Source organism: Callospermophilus lateralis, unplaced genomic scaffold (assembly GCF_048772815.1).
Source record: "Callospermophilus lateralis isolate mCalLat2 unplaced genomic scaffold, mCalLat2.hap1 Scaffold_123, whole genome shotgun sequence".
In the NCBI taxonomy this organism is placed as follows: Eukaryota; Metazoa; Chordata; class Mammalia; order Rodentia; family Sciuridae; genus Callospermophilus; species Callospermophilus lateralis.
Window position 1 is genome coordinate 2019124 of NW_027512416.1, and position 13038 is coordinate 2032161.

Consider the following 13038-nt stretch of genomic DNA (forward strand, 5'->3'; position numbering starts at 1 on the left):
TTATATAGTTTTCTCGTGTAGGAAAAACAGACATAAGAATTGAAAAAGTTTCTCAATTTGAGGTTATTAGTGTAAAGGCCTTAAATCCTATTAAACTGCAGAGTTTAATGCCATCATTATATTACAGCATAGTACAATAACTAACACTTAGTATTGTTTTAAATGAATGAGAACGTTTTCCCCTAGAGTTCCCTTCAGTTGATAGATACAGATAATTGGAGGGAAGGATGAGCAGAAAATGAGGTTAGAGCTTAAAGAGCTGTTTGGAGCAAGGACTTTGATAACTGGGCTTTCCTATCCCTTCTTAATCTGTGAATGCATCCAAGATATACCTGAGAAATTGTAACTAATGGAATTGAGTGATTAATCTGGGAAGGTATAGGTCTCTCTAAATGGAGTGTTCATATTTATTCTGGGCCTAGAAATAATGTTAGCTCATTTGACAATGAATTGTATGCCAACTCATTCAATAACTAATAAGAAGCCAAAGGTTTTGATCCTACAATGAGTATGTGGGATTCTGTACATAGAAAAAAAAAGAAATGCTATTAGAAACTGTAGGGAAAACAAAATTTATATAAGAAGCCATGGATTAATATGAAAACAATCCTAAAATATGGGAGTATTATAAATAATTGGTGGAGACTAAACAAAGAAAATTTAATTGATTTTTATGCTTGGAAATCTGATGCAAGTACATTTTCAAGTGGCATGTGCAGTGATACAGAATTTCACTACCTCTATGTTTTTTGCATTCCACAGGACCCCGTAGGTGCAGGTAGTAGAAATCCAAGTTAGACTACCTTGAACAAAAAGGGAATCTACTGTGTTATAGAACTGGAAGTAGCTGATTCTTCTGTACCTTACATTTGCTTTCATCTGTGTTGCCTTCATTGTAGAACAGGCTTTTTCAATTTAATGTGATACATAATTATTAGCAGCCACAGGCTTACAAGGTTTTGGAGTTTACTAGTTGAGAGACATCTTTCTTCTATATCATTTAAGAAAAAAAATGACTCTGGGAATGGAGTGCTCTAATGGACCACACCAATTTACATGTCTTTCCAAAAGGGCATACCCCTGTGGGAGCAAGATATGGTTTGGTTCCTGTAGGGGAAAAAGTAGTTTTGTTGTCTGAGGATGAATTTTGAATGTCATGAGTCTTTATTTCTCTATAACTTATTTAATCTTTTAAATCTTCCACCCTTCTACATTTCAGGAACATAGGGGTAGATGGGGTAAAACTTTAAATTTCTCAATCAGAGATATCTTAGTTACTGCCAGCATGTAAGTTTCTTTTAGGTAATTTATTATTTTTTAGTTAAATACTAAATCTTTACAATTTCCTCTGCCTCTCTAAAATGGCATCTTTTTTTATGCGGGATATGGGGCAAATGTGACTTCATGATTCGGTAGATGGTGCCTTGGGCATATTTGATGTTTTTTGCTCCTTTCTGGTCTCTGCTGTAGAACAAATGACTTTATTGTGTGTGTTATGTTGGAGTGTTATGCAGGTGTTCAGTGCTAGCATCTGGACTTCCAGACATTTACCTTCAGGAGGGAAACACTATTTAATTCTCTTTGCCCATATCTCTATAAGTAGTCTCTTTGCTAATGTCTTATCATTTTAATTTTTTGGTTTTAATTTTATTTTCTGTCCTGAGCTACTGGATGACTTTGAACTAAAGGTCATTGAGATCATTGATTTTTTTCTCAATATCATCCCAATTACATGTATATATTTCATATGGTTTTCATCACCATTATCATCTGTCTTTGCTGTTAAATGGTGAAGTTTTTGAGAGTGAGGACTTTGTTCTTCTTTGTAATCCCAGTGTTTAGTATACTACATAATTACATGCAGTTTTCTATAAAGTGCCATAGACTTCAGTGAAAGGGATATGTGTATTAGTTTGGGAGGGGGGCAATCCTGAGCTATCTGAATGGCCTCTACTCGGCCTTGGAGCCAAGGAGATTTTGGTCTGACATTGCAAGTCATTTTGTGGCTTATTATGCAAAGCACATGGTGACCTCAGTCTTCAATGGGTTTAGAGAGGCTGCTCTGTAGCTCCAGATTTGGGTGTTACCCATTGGCCTTGGACAGCACCCCCCCACACACACCTAACTTGGCAAAAGAACATTCCATTGAAATCCTATGAAGCCCCCCCTTGTATAAATAAAGAAAACGCAGGCTCCTCTCTCTCTCTCCTTCCAGTGTAGAAGCAGGACCCTTAAGGTCATGGAGCCATCCCACCCTCGTTTTTCAAAATTATTTCTGTGTTGTGTGATTTTTTGCCATATTTCTCAGCCAGTACATTTCACGCAAGAGAAACCCACATTTCATATCCCATGTGAGACGCAGGAGAGAAAAGTAAGAATCAAGATATTAGTATAGGATTTCTGGGTAGGTTGGGACTTCACCATGAAGAATAAGTAGATCTTAATTGGGTCAAGAAGAAGAAACTTTTCAGTCAAGTGGAACAACCTGAACACAAAGCCACAGAGGCTTCAATAAGCACAATATCTTCATTGATCATTGAGGAATCTGTCTTGATTAAAGTAGAAAGATTTTGTTGAGAAATAAAGTTGGGGTCATAATATAGTCTTAAAATACTGAAGAGGCATTTCAATTTGAAGCAGAGGAAAATGTTTTAATTTTTTTAATCAGGTAAGTAATATGATAGAATAGATATAAGAAAAATCAGTATTATTATTGCATGGAATAGAAAAATACAGAGTAGATCAAATAGAATGTATCCCCAGTCTGTTACAGTAATCCATATGGAAACAGTGTATCCATTTTGGGGCACCCACTTCTCATTCATTCATTTATTCATAAATTAATTTATGTTGATTTTCTACTATGAGTTAGGCCCTGTGTTAGGTGCTGAAGATACAATGGAGTAAAAAAACAGGAGTAAAGTTAAAGAATTGTGTAAGATAAAGGATAGGATAAGAGGGAATAAGTTGAAATGGATTTTAGAAGTAAGAAAACATATTTGAGGAGAAATATCCTCAAAAATACCAAGAACAAAATCAAGGTGCATAAACAGTAAAATAGTGGATGGGTTAGATTAACATTTGGTGGTGTCTACAAGATATATTGTAATAAAAAAGTCTGCTTTTCGCATTTGTTTCAAAAAGTTTGCATATCCTCTAGCATTAAGATTATTGTCGAGAAGGCAGAATTATCAAACAATTACCCATATTTTATCAACATGATAATTTAAGGCAGTGATGAAGATATAAGCCTGATTTAGCCTAGAAAATCAGCTGTACTGACCCAGACTTAGAAGATACAATGAGGGGTCAAAGAAAAAGCTTTGGGAATAAATCCAATTGTGCTATTTGAAAATCATCGCACATTTTAAACCTGTTTTCTCTATTGTTTGACTGCCATGTCTGTAAATAAATTGGTCTTAGCAAATTCACATTTTCACTTCCTCTTCTGTAACTCTTTTTCCTATGAAGACTATTTGTAAAGTGAAGTGGCATCCATTCTCTTGGAAGTGCTCATGAGTTGAATTGGGATTGTAGCTATTAAAAAACTACTGCTGTAAGCTATTTGTTGTGGCTACCAAGGGGTAGGGGAGGCAAGACGGTGTTGAGTCTTTTCTCATGGCACCTACAATAAGTGGATGATGTAGATATTCATACAATAATTATACAAATAGTGGAGAATTACAACTGCCTTAATGGCTATGAAGGATAAGTGCTTAAACATTACAGAGGCTGTGATACTTGAGTTGAGAGTTGAAAAATAAGTAGGAGGTTATTAAACAAAGAAAGATAGAGCAGTCTAGGCTGAGGAACTGGCAAATAATATGTCCCTGTGATGGAAAGGATTATGTTGAGAACTGAAAGGATTTTAATAAGGCTGGGTTTCAGAGAGGAAGATGGAGTTAGTATAATATGAAGATACAGAGATAGGTAGGAACAGGACTATAAAGGACCCTATAGGTCATGATAACAATTTTGTTCTTATCCCTAGAGCAGTAGAAATCACTGATGTATTTTAAGGTGTGTGTGTATGTATGGGGGGAGATAGAGTATTAAATTTTTATTTAAGGATTGCTCTATTAGGCCAATTGTAGTGGCACATGCCTGTAATCCCAGTGGTTCCGGAGGCAGAAGCCTCAGCAATTTAGTGAGGTGCTAAATAATTTAGTGAGACCCTGTCTCTAAATAAAATACAAAATAGTGCTGGGAATGTGGCTCAGTGGATGAGTATTCCTGAGTTCAATCCCTCCCTCCCCCCCCAAAAAAAAAAGAATTGCTCTATCAGGATGATCAGGATGGGCAGAGAAAGGACAAGAGGGTCAAAGTAGATATGCGGCAAAACTACTTTGAAAGCTATTACAAAAATCCAGATACAAGAATGAATGATGATAACTTAGAAACTAAGATGCTAGCAGTTGAAAATGAGAGCAATGGATGGATTTGAATTATGTTTAAGAGGTGAAATTGGTAAGATTTATGTTTGATTGGATATGGGGGATGATAGGAGAGGAAGATTATTTCTGGTACGTATAAATGGATACTGATCTCGCACATGAAAAAAGAATGAACATTGAAAGAAGCCTAGCATTAGTGGGGGGGGGGAATCAAGTTGAATTTGTGTGTGTGTGTCCCTCCAACATTTATGTTGAAATTTAATCCCCAGTGCAATAGTATCAAGAGGTAAGGCCTTTAGGAGGTGGCCTAATCACCTCCTAAAGGCCTTATAGGTGGCATTGCCCTTATAGATGGGATTAGTGCCTAGGGAACAAGTTTATCCCTTCCATCCCTTCTGTCCCTTTTACCATGTGAGGACACAACATTCATCTCCTCTGGAAAACACAGCAACAAAGTGCTGACTTGGAAGAAGAGACCAAACCCTTACAAGACACCAAATGTGCTAATATCTTGATCTTGTTCTTCATGGCTTCTAGATATATGAAAAAAAATCTTTTAATATTTAAAAATTGCCTAGTCTATGGCATTTTGTTATAACAGCAGCAATGAACTAAGACAGCTTCTAATGTTGGTGATTAGATACATGGGTCTGGAACTCAGAGGGTAGATAACATAAAAAGTTGCTGTTCTTTTTGACTATTTGTCTATATGTAATTCTTTTATTTGGAGAATACCTATTTGAGTAGTATGGAAGGAAGGAGAGACTGAGCATATATTCTAGAGGTTTTTAAAAATATATATATTTAAGGAACTTATGAATAGTATGTGGAAAAGTGTTAGAGTCAAACATTCAACTCAACAAAAATAAGAAACATTTTTGATTCCTCTGTTAGGCACAGACTGCTTCTCCTTTTGCTAATGAATGTTTTTTAGCTGTAATATTACTGAGCTGAACAAATAAATCACCTTGAGTACATAAGGAAAAATAAACACATGCTAAATGGATAAACATATATATATATATATATATATATATATATATATATATATATATATATATATATATAGTTGTCCATGAAACTGTATTTAATTTATTTATTTATATGCGGCACTGAGCATTGAATAGCATCATTCTAAATGGAGAAAAAATAAAGGCATTCCCTCTAAAAACTGCAACAAGACAGCGATGCCCTCTTTCACCACTTCTATATAACATAGTTCTTGAAACACTGGCGAGAGCAATTAGACGAAAGAAAGCAAAGGGATACACAGGAAAAGAAGAACTCAAATTGGCAATATTTGCTGATGATATAATTCTATACCTGGAAGACCCTAAAAGTTCCACCAGAAAACTTCTAGAACTAGTAAATAAATTCAGCAAAGTAGCAGGATACAAAATCAACACCCATTAATCAAGGCATTTCTGTATATCAGTGATAAATCCTCAGAAAGGGTAATGAGGAAAACTGCCTCAAAAAAAAAAAATACTTGGGAATCAACTTCATGAAAGAGGAGAAAGACCTATATAATGAAAATTACAGAACCCTAAAGAAAGAAATCAAAGAAGACCTTAGAAAATGGAAAGATCTACCTTGCTGTTGAATAGACAGAATTAATATTATCAAAGTGACCATACTTCCAAAAGCACTATACGGATTTAATGCAATTCTGATCAAAATCCCAATGACATTCCTCATAGAAATAGAAAGACCTGGGAAGGGGTATATATTCCCCAAAGATAAACTTAAAATAACCCTTTTTACTCTAAACTTTTTAAATTTGGATTCATCAGGGCTTAGTGCTGCGGAAAGGCATATATATCCAAAAAATGTACAAAAGCCCAAGGTACTTTAGAAGGATATTCTAACAGGACAATGGAAAGGTCCTGATCCAGTAATTGTCTGGAGTCGGGGGTCTGTTTATGTGTTTTCACAGGGAGAACAGCAGCTGATTTGGATTCCAGACAGATTAACTAAAGCAATTTCTACAGACCAAAAAGAAGATGTGATATCCAGAACTCCAGTTTGGTTATTCTTACATCTGCGACAGAACCAGAATGCTTTTTTCAATATCTATTTTATTATTGCCCTTTCCCATATTTTGTTTTTTTGAGCTCATACAGACCTAGGTTAATGTTTTGCTGATCAGTTCTATTTTTTGACTATAGAGTTTTTAAACATTGCAATGGAGATTTCACCTGTAAAAAGTTATAAAGCCTTTACTATTATGTTATGTGTCGTATGTATTATGTGTGCACACTTGTGTTTTGTGTTTGAATGTACGTATGTCCATATGTCATATATGATGAGCGCTAATGAAAAAATGGATCCAAATATTTTTTTTTTATTCACGTGATTTAAATGGTTTAATTTAAATTAGGTAAACAACTGTTAAGGATTGTTTTAATATGTGAATAAAAAGGAGGTTAACAGATCTGTTTGTTTACTTTCACCTTTCCTTTTCAATATATTTAATAATTCTCTTAAAGATAATGTAAATTATTAAGAAAATTGTTTTCTTTTAGTGCCTTCTGGAATGTTACATAATTTTTTTCTTTAGCCATTATTGCCAGAATTCCTATCTTCAGTGAAGACAATGTAAATTGTTAAGAAAATTGTTTTCTTTTAGTGCCTTCTGGAATGTTACATAATTTTTTCTTTAGCCATTATTGCCAGAATTCCTATCTTCAGTGAAGACAATGTAAATTATTAAGAAAATTGTTTTCTTTTAATGCCTTCTGGAATGTTACATAATTTTTTCTTTAGCCATTATTGCCAGAATTCCTATCTTCATCTCAGTGCATGAAGACAAAGATAAAACCAATCTACAGCTTCTGCAATAGCCATCACTGAACTGCTTGCAGAACTTGCCTTGTGAACTCACTTGTATGCATTGTGAACTATCTGTTGGTGCAGCGACTTCTGGTAGTTTTGGGGTATTTATGCTGATGGTGTCATCGGTAGTACAATTTTTCCAAAAGGAGCCATCAATTGGCTTGGTGTATCTTCCTCCCTTCTGCTTGTCATGATCGTCCAGCTAAAATTTGGGGGCCAACAGAGGTGAGGCAAAGAACCTCACCCCCCCCCCCCCGCTGGTAAGAAGACCTCTACACAGGTGTGGCTGTATGCTGGACTAGTAGTCAGTGACGGGTAAGATCCAATTACAATGGTACCAACCTAAGACAGGAGGCTGACGCCTTGAGGTCACCTCATCCGATAATGGGTAAGGACCATATGTACTATTGGACAACCTAAGGCAGGCACGGTCCCTAAGCCACATGCTTGTTTTTAAACAGAGAGGGGGAGATGTTGAGAGCCACAGCCGAAGGGGCCCCAGCAAACTTTCAGACTGCCAGCTGATGATTGGCTCACAGCGGCCCCAGCAACATCTAGCTGATTGGCTCCTCTGCAGTGAAGATCATTGGGCTGTTTCCCCGCCCTTTCAGGCCACGGAGCTGCTCATTGGGAGACTTTTTGACTCCGCCCGTGTGACCCAGCCAATCGGCCTCAAGAGCAAGAGGATTGTGGGAGGTGTGGTGGCTGGTGGTTGGGGAGTGTGGCTTGTGCGAAGCCAGTGGTGGCAGTTGGGCTCTGAGGGTTTTTTCCGGAGGAGCTGTTTTGTTTGGCGTGTGTGGTTTTAAAAATGAAGTTTCTTTCTTTTGACAAGTGGCTCCTGAATTGTGCCCAGCCAGACTGGCTCTCAACAAAAAGCAATCATGAAATTTATCTGGAAAAATAAGAGACCCAGAATAGCTAAAGCAATCCTTAGCAGGAAGAGTGAAGCAGGTGGCATCACTATACCAGAACTTAATCTATACTACAGAGCAATAGTAAGAAAAACGTCATGGTATTGGCACCAAAACAGACTGGTAGACCAATGGTACAGAATAGAGAACACAGAGACTAACCCACAAAATTACAATTAGCTTTTTATTTAAAGAGAGAGAGAGAGAGAGAGAGAGAGAGAGAGAGAGAGAATTATTTTTTAATATTTATTTTTTAGTTTTCGGTGGACAAAACATCTTTGTTTGTATGTAGTGCTTAGGATTGAATCCGGGCCGCGCGCATGCCAGGTGAGCGCACTACCTCTTGAGCCCATCTGCAGCCCCTACAATTATCTTATTTAGACAAAGGCGGCCCCCCAAAAAAGCATTGGAGAAAAGATAGCCTCTTCAACAAATGGTGCTGGGAAAATTGGAAATCCATATGCAACAAAATGAAATTAAACCCCTATCTCTCACCATGAACAAAACTCAACTCAAAATGGATCAAGAATTTAGGAATACAACCAGAGACCCTGTGTCTAATAGAAGAAAAAGTAGACTCTAATCTCTATCATTGGGATTAGGCCCTGACTTCCTTAATAAGAATTAAAATTAAGAATCAATAAATGGGATGGACTCAATCTAAAAAGTTTCTTCTCAGCAAAAGAAACAATCTGTTGGGCTGGGGATGTGGCTCAAGCAGTAGCGCGCTTGCCTGGCATGCGTGCAGCCCAGGTTTGATCCTCAGCACCACATACAAACAAATATATTGTGTCCGCCAAAAACTAAAATAAATAAATAAATATTAAAATATTCTCTCTCTCTCTCTCTCTCTCTCTCTCTCTCTCTCTCTCTCTCTCTCTCTTTAAAAAAAAGAAACAATCTGTGAACTGAATAGAGAGCCTACACCTTAGGCGCAAATCTTTACCCCTCACACATCAAATAGAGCACTAATCACGAGAGTATATAAAGAATGCAGAAAGCTAGATACCAAAAGACCAAATAACCCAATCAATAAATGGGCCAAGGGCATGAAGAGACACTTCTCAGAAGATGATGAACAATCAATCAACAAACACATGAAAAAATGTTCATCATCACTAGCAATTAGAGAAATGCAAATCAAAACCACTCTAAGATTTCATCTCACTACAGTCAGAATGGCAGCTATTATACATACAAATAAAAATAAGTGCTGGTGAGGATGTGGGGAAAAAGGTACATTCATACACTGCTGGTGGGATTGACTGCAAATTGGTGCAGCCAATATGGAAAGCAGTATGGAGATTTCTTGGAAAATTGGGAATGGAACCACCATTTGATCCAGCTATCCTTCTCCTGGTCTATACCCAAAGGACTTAAAAACAGCATACTTCAGGAACACAGACATCAATATTTATAGCAGCACAATTCACAATAGCTAAGTTGTGGAACCAACCTGATGCCCTTCAATAGATAAATGGATTAAAATGTGGCATATAAAAGGGAATAAAACCATGGCATTTGCAAGTAAATGGATAGATTAGAGGAGATAATGCTAAGTGAAGTTAGCCAATCCCAAAAAACCAAATGCTGAATGTTTTCTTTGATATAAGGAGGCTGATTCAGAGTGGGATAGGGAGAGGGAGCATGGGAGGAATAGGCGAACTCTAGTAGGGCAGAGGGGTTGGAGGGGAAGGGAGGGGGCATGTGGTAATTAATGATGGTTGAATGTGATGATCATTATTATTCAAAGTACATGTATGGGGCTGGGGTTATGGCTCAGTATAGAGCACTCATCTACCATGCATAAGGTACTGGGTTCGATCCTCAGCACCACATAGATGTAAAATATTGTGTTCACCTAAAACTAAAAAAAAAAAAAATTAAAAAAACAAACAAAAACAAAGTACATGTATGAAGACACAAATTGGTGTGAATATACTATGTAAACAACAAGAGATATGAAAAATTGTGCTCTATATATGTAATAATAATTGTAATGTATTCCACTGTTATATATAAATAAAAAATATATTTAGTTGTTGATGAACTTTTATTTAATTTATTTACTTATATGTGGTGCTGAGCATTGAACCCAGTGCCTCACACATGCCAGGTAAGTGCTTGTTTTTTAAACAAGTGTACCCACTCAAGGTTTTGAATTGGAAATGCATAACACAAAGAAGTGTGCCTTAGGAAGTATCCTCTTTGCCACTGGTAACAGCTGAAGAAAGATAGTTTGTAGGGTAATTGTGGTAGTTAGTGTTCATGGCAGTGTTGTGAGCTACAGACTTTAGGGGCTGGTTGTGATGAAGGTATCTTGACCACCAAATCTGTGATGCAACTTTAGGTAGTACTCCTTCTTGTATAGCCTCTGAGTTTGGCTCTGTAGCCATTTTAGGCAGTTTTGCAACACACCATATCTTTTAACAAATTCTACCTTTGCTTAAGTTGGCCAGAATAAACTAAATTTGAAGTGAAAGTTGTTTGCAGCTGGGCATGGTGGCACATGCTAGTAATCCCAGCAGCTCAGGAGGCTGAGGCAGGAGGATTGTGAATTCAATGCCAGCCTCAGCCATGGTGAGACACTAAGCAACTCAGTGAGACCCTGTTTCTAAATAAAATAGGAGAAAGGGCTGGGGATGTGGCTCCGTGGTTAAGTGGCCCTGAGTTTAATTCCCAGTACCAAAAAAAAAAAAAAGAAAAAGAAAGAAAGAAAAGAAAAAAAAAAGTTGTTTGCAATAACCAACTTGGATTGGTACTAGAGGCCTGAGCTATAGATACACATTTGTGAGTCATCTATGTAATGGTTGTATCGGAAACTTGTACATGAAATACAAAATGAGAAGAGACCTAGGATTGAACCTGAGAAATTTATAACATTTAATGGCTGAGTAGGAGGAGATGAACCTGAACCTGAAGGAAGTGATAGAGAAATTTCTGTAGATAGGAGAAAAATCAGGTAAACTTGTGTTTTAAGGAGTGATACTGTTGAATGCTGTGGAGAGGTAAGGTCAGATAAGGACTAAAACATGTTCATTGGGTTTAATAACATGAGATCATTGTCATCCCTAACAAGAGCAAATTTTATTGTGTAATGAGGTTGGAAGGCAGATTGAAGTAAATTGAGAAATGTGGTAGGAGTTTGGGCACCTGTTTAGAAATCAGGTTGGCTAGAAGCAGAGTAAGACGGTGATGGAATGAGACCTTCCAGCAATCCTCTTCCCACAGAAATATTAAATTGAACACCAACTTATGCTCAGAAATAACCTTCACAAGAGCTAAGGAAATCAGTCCAGATGGTAGCATAATAATGAAAGAATTATCAAAGAAGGACAGAAGCAGAGTTGTTCCTGTTACCTTTCCCCCAACTCCAAGCAGGACAGCATAGAGAAAGATGCGTTCTTCTTGGGGCGGAACAATCCAGCCTAACAATTGTAATCCTGGCTTACCACAGTGAAACCCAGTACCAACCAGAGGTCAATACTCTTACACCCAGGCCAGTGCCTATGAACCCACTCTAGACTGACCACCATGGGTCTGCCTCCACCTTTTCTTGCCACAACCTTGAACAGCACAGAGTAGAGAAAGACTCCATCTGCTGGGAAAGAGGAGAGGTAAGTACAGGATTTTGCCTTGGAATTAAGCATCAAGTCAGTACAATCCTACATCTGGTAGATTCCAGTGTCCCCTGTTTCCAGGGAATTGCCCCTATTTAGAGCCTCTGGACTTGTTCCAGTACCAGGTGGATACCCATGGCTCCAGTGGAACTAACTTGTATGCTGGTTAGCATTACCAGATCGGAGGAATGAGAGAAATATGTTGACGAATAGAGATTTTTAGTGTCTAGGAAAGATTGATTCCTTCCTCCCTCCCTCCTTCCCTCCCTCCCTCCCTCCCTCTCTCTTCCCTCTTTTCCTCCCTTCATTTCTTTCTCTCTCTTCCTGCCCTCTTTTCTTTCTACTGGTAGAGATTTCACCAAGTTAAAAACTTATGGTCAAGAGCTACCTAAATGGAAAAAGATGAATACACCTAAGAGGAAAGGAATACTTGATATTTTAACATTCCTGAGGAGGTGAAAGGAGATGATACTCAAGACGCAGAGGAAATGGCTTTATGGAAGAGACGAGATAGCTACTGTTATGCTTTGAATGTGAAGTGTCACCCAAAAGGTCATGTGTGACAAAGCAAGAAGATTTAGAAGAGAAATGATTGGGTTATGACAGCCTTAACTCAATCAATGAATGGATCCCCTGATAGAATTAACTGTGGCTGGGGGAGGTGGGTCATTAATTATACCTAAATAATGCTGGAAAAATAAAGGTTTTCTTTCTCACACACAAATAAATATGGTAAATATGGTAGTTTTGCATGTTAAAGATGTTTTTGTCTTAATTTTATGACATATAGCATAATATATAATTGCCCTGTTTAGGGCAACTTGTAGTTGGCATTGTAACTCTTCTGGAAATTCTCTACTAATTTATTAGTATAAATTCTCTACTAATTCTGGAAATTCTCTACTAATTCTCTCCAGTAATAATGAGCTTTTTAGCCTAGGCAAAATAGTTGTGATTCACCTACTGTTTTTCAGTAATTTTGTGTATTCTGCATTTAATTATTTTGTGAAGAATTTTGCTTTAAGCAGCAATGACCCCTAAGGTGCAGTTAAAAAATGTTATATTTCTCAAATAACAAGGTTACTTCAAATATTTGAGTGAAATGTTTCTCTTTAAAGAAATCATCAAAAATTAGGAACCAGAATTGATGCCACATTTTCAGGAATAATAATTCTGAAAATAAGTGAATTGGCTAGTAAATATAAGTGAAGTGGCTGCGCAAATTAAATAAATATAATGCTTTAAATATTTTAGTTCTAAAAATATAACTATTAACTT

At 37.1% G+C, this 13038-nt stretch overlaps 1 pseudogene; it reads left to right on the forward strand.

Annotated features, from left to right (window-relative positions):
• The window catches only part of LOC143637772 (protein SIX6OS1-like), a 59879-nt pseudogene that overhangs the window by 13271 nt on the left and 33570 nt on the right, over positions 1–13038 (forward strand).